Raw genomic sequence first — 7,213 nt, 5'->3', positions numbered from 1 at the left:
CAGAGCTGCACTATAGGAAGTGTACAGAGAACAGCAGAATGTTCTTTGCATTTGGGTAGGTAGCAAGAAAGCTTTGGCTACTCAACAAAGAGATTTCATGGTACACATGTTTACTTTAATGAGGGGCAGGATAGGAGAACATATATACATATACATATGTGTGTGTATATATATATACAGACAAAAATACACCCCAGAAATATGAGAGCCATATGGGGAAACAGAGTAATTCCCTGAACTGGGAAAAAGACTCAAGTGTCAGAAATCTCAGTGAAAATAAACTTCAGGATTCAGTAGGCACTTCTGCAAGGGATTAACAGAGCAAATGTAGACTTGCCTCTAACAAGAAACAGTCCCACATTCAATGAATTGGACCATTATATTTTGGTCATGGCAAAACTGTGAGAACCAAGGAGGAACACCCTTTCATATTATAGTTTGCTGTAGCTGTGCACCATATTTCACATCGACTGGACTTCTAGATTGCCTCCAATCAAATAAGGCCCAGGCCTCTCCCTTGTATGGTGCCCAATGGACTGCATTTCTGCAGGGAATCAAGTCAAGCCTGTATGCTGCCTTCAGTGGGAAAGCTGGTTTAAAAAACTCCTTTCTTTATTCATAACAGCCATGAACAAGAATTGTAATGTTATGCCAAAGTTTACCACCTCCACAAAGTGAAGTTATGGCTGGTTTTGAGGCCATGCTGTAAACCAGGTCACTGAAATGTTTAAAATAGTCCCCAGAAGCTCCAGGGCAGATGGTTTTGAAGGCAGCTTTGTCATCACCACTAGCACTGCATAACTGCACATAAATGTCATAGCTAAGTGCAAGTCCGCGAAAGAAACATGGAAATCCATGAAAGCACATGAAGAATGAAGAGTGCAGGCTACCCTTGCCTTCCAGCTATATGGTAAACAGCTACTGGGCACAGCTGCAAAGGAAAAGGAGCAGCATTCAGATCTTGCTTTAGTTACATACAGCACATCTGATCACACTACATTATTGCCAACTACAGATTTGTTAGCAACCTGCAGTTGTTTCAGAATTCCATCTTGACTTTTGCAATTGTTGGTGGGAAAATCCCCTATGTGGTTATTCTCAGGATGCTCTTTTCTGGCTCTTCCTGAATGGAATGGTTACTTTTTTATTGAAATGACTTAATTTCAATTTATTTAAAATTAAGAAGAAGCAGCAAATTTAAAATGCCTTTACATCTAAAAAGGTGTTTCATTTCATCCCAGCTCATCCCTGCCCTTCTGCTGATAGACTTTGGCAATTGTTTGGAGAAGGAGTGACTTAAAACCAGATGTAAAATCTTGTATGGACACCAATGATTCTTCTTTCAGAAAACTGCCTTCTTGCAAATCCAGCAGTGATCTTTAATACGTTGACTTATACTTCGACCTATGATTTCAGCAGCTTCTAAACAATGATCTGGAATAGCAACCTTCTTGTTGGCAGTCCTCAAATTCTTTTGTAGGATTAAGGAATGTAGTCATAGTGTCCACACCTCTGATTTTGCAGATTTTGCCAAGCTCCTAGAAATGTACACTGGAAGCAGCTTTGGGACATTCTCACTTGAGTTCCTGCCCCACAAGTAGATCTGGAGCATAGAATTTAAAAATCTCTATCCTCCTTCAGAACAAGAATCACTTACTACAATCTCAGTGGGGACATGCCACAAGACACAATGTTCTGTGTGTGGGCATTACCTTGGAACAGAACTTACTTTTAAAAGGTGCAATAATGCAGCAGTAACACAAGTCCTTTGCTGCTGGTGGGGCTGCAAGCCACTTCATGTGTCCAGGAGATTTCAGTGCATGTGATGAAGGCTAGATATGGGCTATTCAGGTCACTGTAGGTGTGCCCAATTACAATGCTGGGTCATCGTAGGCGCTCTCAGAATGGAAATTCAACCATGTACCAAGAAGTATTGCATTCAGCCTATGTTTTCCATAAGTTCATCTTCTTTTTAAGTGACTGTCAAGTGTTATAATCCATCAGTTTGAAAAATATTACTCCTTTGAGTCTATCCTTAAAGAGGACTCATCCATTCCAGTGGGCTGAAAGAGTTTAGTATCATCAGCTGCTCTATTCCTGGATCACTACGTGTGGGTAATTGCCTGGAATCCCAGGCTTTCCCATCTGCTTTCACTAAAGGACAGTGCTTTTCTGCATTTAAGAGATTAAAACCAGACCTATACTATTTGGGCTGTGATCATCAGGCATCAGAAGGAGACGACACTAAAATTTTGTTTGAAACAAAGTGTAACAGGAGCTTTCTTGGGTTGAGTTGCAGTGCCTGTGTGTGTTTAACACATAAATGATGCTTTATGCTTCACCGAAGCCAAACCCCCAAAATATTCATAGTATGTGCACTGTTTGAAACTGTCTATGAAGAGGTACCCTAAAAACTCAATTGGGAGGGGTGTAAATCTTCATCTTTTACTTTAAAGACAAAGTAAAAGCTTTCCTGGTGGCAAGTCTGAAAATAGACAGTCACAAAGAGTTTCAGTTAGGGTGTTTTTTCAATTCCTTTGTCTAATTTGGCATAGAGCAGCAAGGAGGTTAAATGCCCAGTCACATAGGATCCCTACCAATACAGGACACAACATTTCACACATACACACACAGAGCCCTTGAGTGGTAACAGGGGAGAAAGCAAAACACACACACATAATATTACCTGCATGATTTGATGCACTGCTGGAAGTTGTCCAGATTCTGTGGTATTACAGGAATACTCCTTTTTTTTTTTTAAATCACACAAGTTACGTTTTTCTTGTTTTTATGGATTTGTACTTATCCTTTGTAGTCTAATTCTTCTTGAATTCAGATAGAGGCAACTGTCTTTATTCGCCTAAAAAGCAACTGCATCAAGGCAGAGAAGATACATAAAAGAACAATTGAAATCTCTGAGTGTGAAGACTTGCATTGTGGATAGTCCTGTGTTTCCACCTGCCTTTGCTTCTGACTGGTCCTTTTCAGTCAAACCTCCAGGCGATACACATGCTTCATAGGCACAGCTGTGTGTTTGCCTGCCATTCACCTCACACTCACATTTTCTGCTTCCCAGAGCTTCCTCAGGGTATCTTTGTAAATAGTGAATGGTGGTAGTTTCATAGCCTTTTAAAATACCATGATGAGAGATTTGTTTTTTTGAAAAAAGATTTTAGTTTTTTTCAATAAGATTTGAAAGAGGTGCTAAAACAAATTGATAATTAGTCATTCACAAGCAAGATAGTGCAGCACATAAAATTTTAATTCTGCTTCCAATAAAACCAATAGCAAGGTTCCCACTGACTCTGCTGGGACAGAATCTGACATTGGGTACTTGACCTTCTGTCTTCTAAAGGCAAAGAATTTTTCAATGAATATAATGAACACAAAAATAGCCACTAGAATAGCTGTACAACATTCAGGAACTAAGAAACTCAATACTCCTTGTACTTAATTAAGAACCAACAAGAAAAAAATTACATGTCATTTGCTCTGCTCAAAATAGAATCAGATTTAATTCTATTATCTCAAAGTTTTTTTCAAAATAATGACCTAAATATCATTATTTAACGAAATTGAATAACCAAAACTAGTTGTACTCCAAAGGGTGACATGGGTAAGCAAATGAAAGAAGGCTGTCAGTGCACGTGTCTATTCAATACGGTACACGCCATATGTGCAGGTGTGTGTAGAGATGCAAGATGCAACGTGTGTACGTGTGTATATATATATATATATATATGCACATTAAAATAATGTGAATGAAAAGACATAAGCATTTGCTAATTATTTTTAGGAAATGGGCACAGTCTTACCAATCACTCTGAGCTAGAAGAAAGCCCATTTCCCCCCAGGATAAATATACCTTTCTGGAGTGAGGCTCACTAACCATCTAACCATCTTTTACTCAAAACACTTATTTCTTTTTTCAGGGGAAAAAAAAAAAAAGAAAAATGGTCCAACAATAAGCACCTAAAAAAGATTAAAGTGCAATTTACTTTTCCTTGAGGTATGAGATTCAATTAATTGAAGCAGAGGAGAGAATGAAATGCTGTTGCCCCGTCTCTGATGGGGGATGCCTGGATAAAGGACAGAGCAGCACCTCCAAGAGTAGGTACTGAAATCTGTCTGGCTTTCACATGTGGGGGAAATCTGTGGGAGGAGTCTATAGAAGAGATAGTAAGAAATCCTATTTGTTGTCCAGAAACGACTGCACTGAGCTAAATCCTTCCCTGCTCAGCCACACCAATGTGCAGCTCTTTCGAGGCATGCTCAGAACACCACCTGGGAGCTCCTGCACACTGGCCACAGTGAGGACCTGTGTGCCTCAAATTCTCTTATGTCTCAGGGTGGGGTTGCAGATTTTGAGGTTTTATTAGTGGTTAGATCTAGTTGGTTTTGAGAACCACACATTTCAAATGCTAATTGTTGTTACAACCATTAAATATGCAAATATCACTGTCACTTTTTCACCAAAAAACCCACCTCTTAGAGTTCTTACCATGTTATAAATATCTGGACATGAGAGTTTTTTGCTTTATTAGCCATAAGCCATAAGATCATGGTTTTGCAGTGGTTATCCAAGATACCTCCTTGATGGAAAGCACAGGTTAAGCAGTTGTTGCTGGCAGGTTTGTGCCTACCTTGTGGATGCACAGAGCCCCTGAAATAAGCTTAATACAGCTTCTGGTGAGAAAGTAGAGTGTTTTATATTGTCCTTTCTCTCAGGTTTTCTTGCCCTACATTTTTTCACTGGTGAGAATTTGTTGGTGCCCCTCTAAATCCATCTTGCTGCTGAAGCAGAACAGGAACACAAGAGGAAATGTCCTTCTACATGCACCAATAACAACACAGAAGAGGAAAAATCTCAGTCCAAAATATTATTTTCATAATAGTATATTTAAGAAGAGTTTGCAGTGAATAATCATCTTGGCTTTTTTTTTGTATAATTTTGCATTGATTTTTTTTTTAAAGAAACAATTACTTGCAAAATTTTCCCAACCAAAACCCATCAGTTTTTCCCCACGTAATTCTTTTTGTTGGTAGAAATGTATCATTACCTTTGGCAGAGTCTGACTGTGTTCACACTTGCCTTTGCACGGCTACTTGAGCTTTCTACAGCAGTAGCAGGTAAGATGAGGGTCAGTAACCAGAAATTGGGGTCAGTTTTCCAGATATCACATTGCATAGCTCAATCACTAGCTCTCTCTAGAATGTTTCATCTAAAGACAATAGAGTTTATCTGCCTTTTAAAGCAAGGTCACTCAGTTTCTCCTGATTCAATCTCCATCCTGTGACTCTTTACACAAAGACCCAAATAAGATTTGCTCACAGCTATTTCTTAGCACGAGTGAGTGTAGTTTGATGGGAGGTGATTTGAATATCTACAGAAAGCGGAAACAATGCTGAGTTAGTGCTCCAGTCCAATGTCTTCTTAATTTAAAGGAAAGGGAATTAAACCTGAAAAGAGGCTACAATATCACAGTGTGATTTCTACTGAGGGAATTGTGCATACAAGTCATAATAAATGTGTGCAATTCAGAAAGCATATTTTCCTGCTGCCAGGTGGGAGAGATCGATGCATGAAGTAATTGGATGATGAATAAATGAACGGCAAAGAAACACTTGTTCAAGTGTTGCGAAGCTACAGGGAAAACAGAACTCTCCCTGCTGTGCTGTAATGTTTGACTTTTCCCTTGGGGAATTCCCAAGCCCTGGCCCTGACCCTCATGGAGGATGGCAGAAGGCTCCATAGGGAGCTGCTGCACAGGGAGCTACTGCAGCCAGCCAGGGGTGAAGGGCACAGGCAAAGACAGGGCTGAAATATCCGTGTGACTGACTCAGAGGGGACCCATGCAGTCAGCTCCTGTTCATTTGCATGATAGTCTTCAAACTGGTCAGCATTTTTCACAGAAGTTGTATAATGACAGAGCCCTGAAATATAGTTATTTGGTGACATCAGAGTGGTGAGATACAGCTCCTTGCCATTGCTGTCCAGATGATTTGTGCTTTTCATTACAGCAGTATGATAATAAAATCAGAGTCCGGAGAAGGAAAATGACAGACAAAAGCAGACGCTTGCCGGTAGTGTGGTATGACAAAGTCCCTTGTTCTGTCTGGAAATATAAGCCTTTTACATCAGTAGAAAGCTATTTAGTTCATTCTCATTAAATTTATTGGTAGGGTGACTTTATGTAGGTCTGACAGAATGATTTGGTAAAGCTGGAAACTGTATTTTTCTGAGTATCCTTTGTTCAAACACTGAAATAGCCTACCAGGCAGTAAACCTGGCTTTAGTGGTCAACTTCAGCAATTAGTGGGAGAAAATAGCCAGAAGATGCTGAGGTCAGCAAAGCAATTCCTTTGTCTGTTAATCACACCTTTATGGAAAGACACTGAAAATCTGAGAATGTGGTACCATGGGATTCAAGCTCCAGTACTTTTCTCTGTATGTTTAAGGTCCTATACTAGGGAAACAAGAAACACAAGGAAACAAATGTTGGGTGATTAAACGGTTTGAGTAGAGGGGAGAGGCTTGACCATTGCTTAAAACAGAATAGTAAGAAATTGAAATTTTTAAAGGATCAGTCTTTTTCAGTGGAAAAAAGCTGATGTCCAGCTCACAGCAATTTGTCACACTCATTTGCAAGAAAATACATGAGTGAAAATCACAGTAGGGACAAAACTGCAAGGAGGGGTCAGATAGTGCTTGAGAGGGATGTTTAATAAAAGGGGTGTATCTTCAGAAGCAGAAACAGAAGATAAGCCCCTTAGGTAAGCATTTGTAATGCAGTAGAGTAATGACTCAGGAGCCAGGGGCAGAGTGCTCATGGTTTTATATTGCACAGGATGGAAACAGACCTTATAGCATACTGTGAGTGATGGAGGGTAGAGCAGCCTGACTTTGTACTGAATCTCCCATGTCTCTCTCAGTGGACAGTAGCAGTTCCTCCCTCCAAAAGGGAATCCCCAGGGAATGGGGACCCAAACCGGTGGTACACAGGATAAAACAAGGCCATGCCTTGCTGCAGCATAGCAGGGCCATCAGGGCTGCTCAAACCCTGTGGCACTTCAGCTCCAGCAGGGTGGCATTTCAGGGAGCAGTAAGGTGGTCCATCCTGGCCTCACTCCAGCCCTTGGCTGTTCCCAGATACTGCTTTTCTTGCTCACTAATCCATGTCTGTGCCTAGATCTTAAGGGACATTTGTTTCAG

Source organism: Corvus brachyrhynchos, unplaced genomic scaffold (genome assembly GCF_000691975.1).
Source record: "Corvus brachyrhynchos isolate BGI_N302 unplaced genomic scaffold, ASM69197v1 scaffold167, whole genome shotgun sequence".
NCBI classification, from domain to species: Eukaryota; Metazoa; Chordata; class Aves; order Passeriformes; family Corvidae; genus Corvus; species Corvus brachyrhynchos.
Note: the sequence above shows the minus strand (reverse complement) of the source record.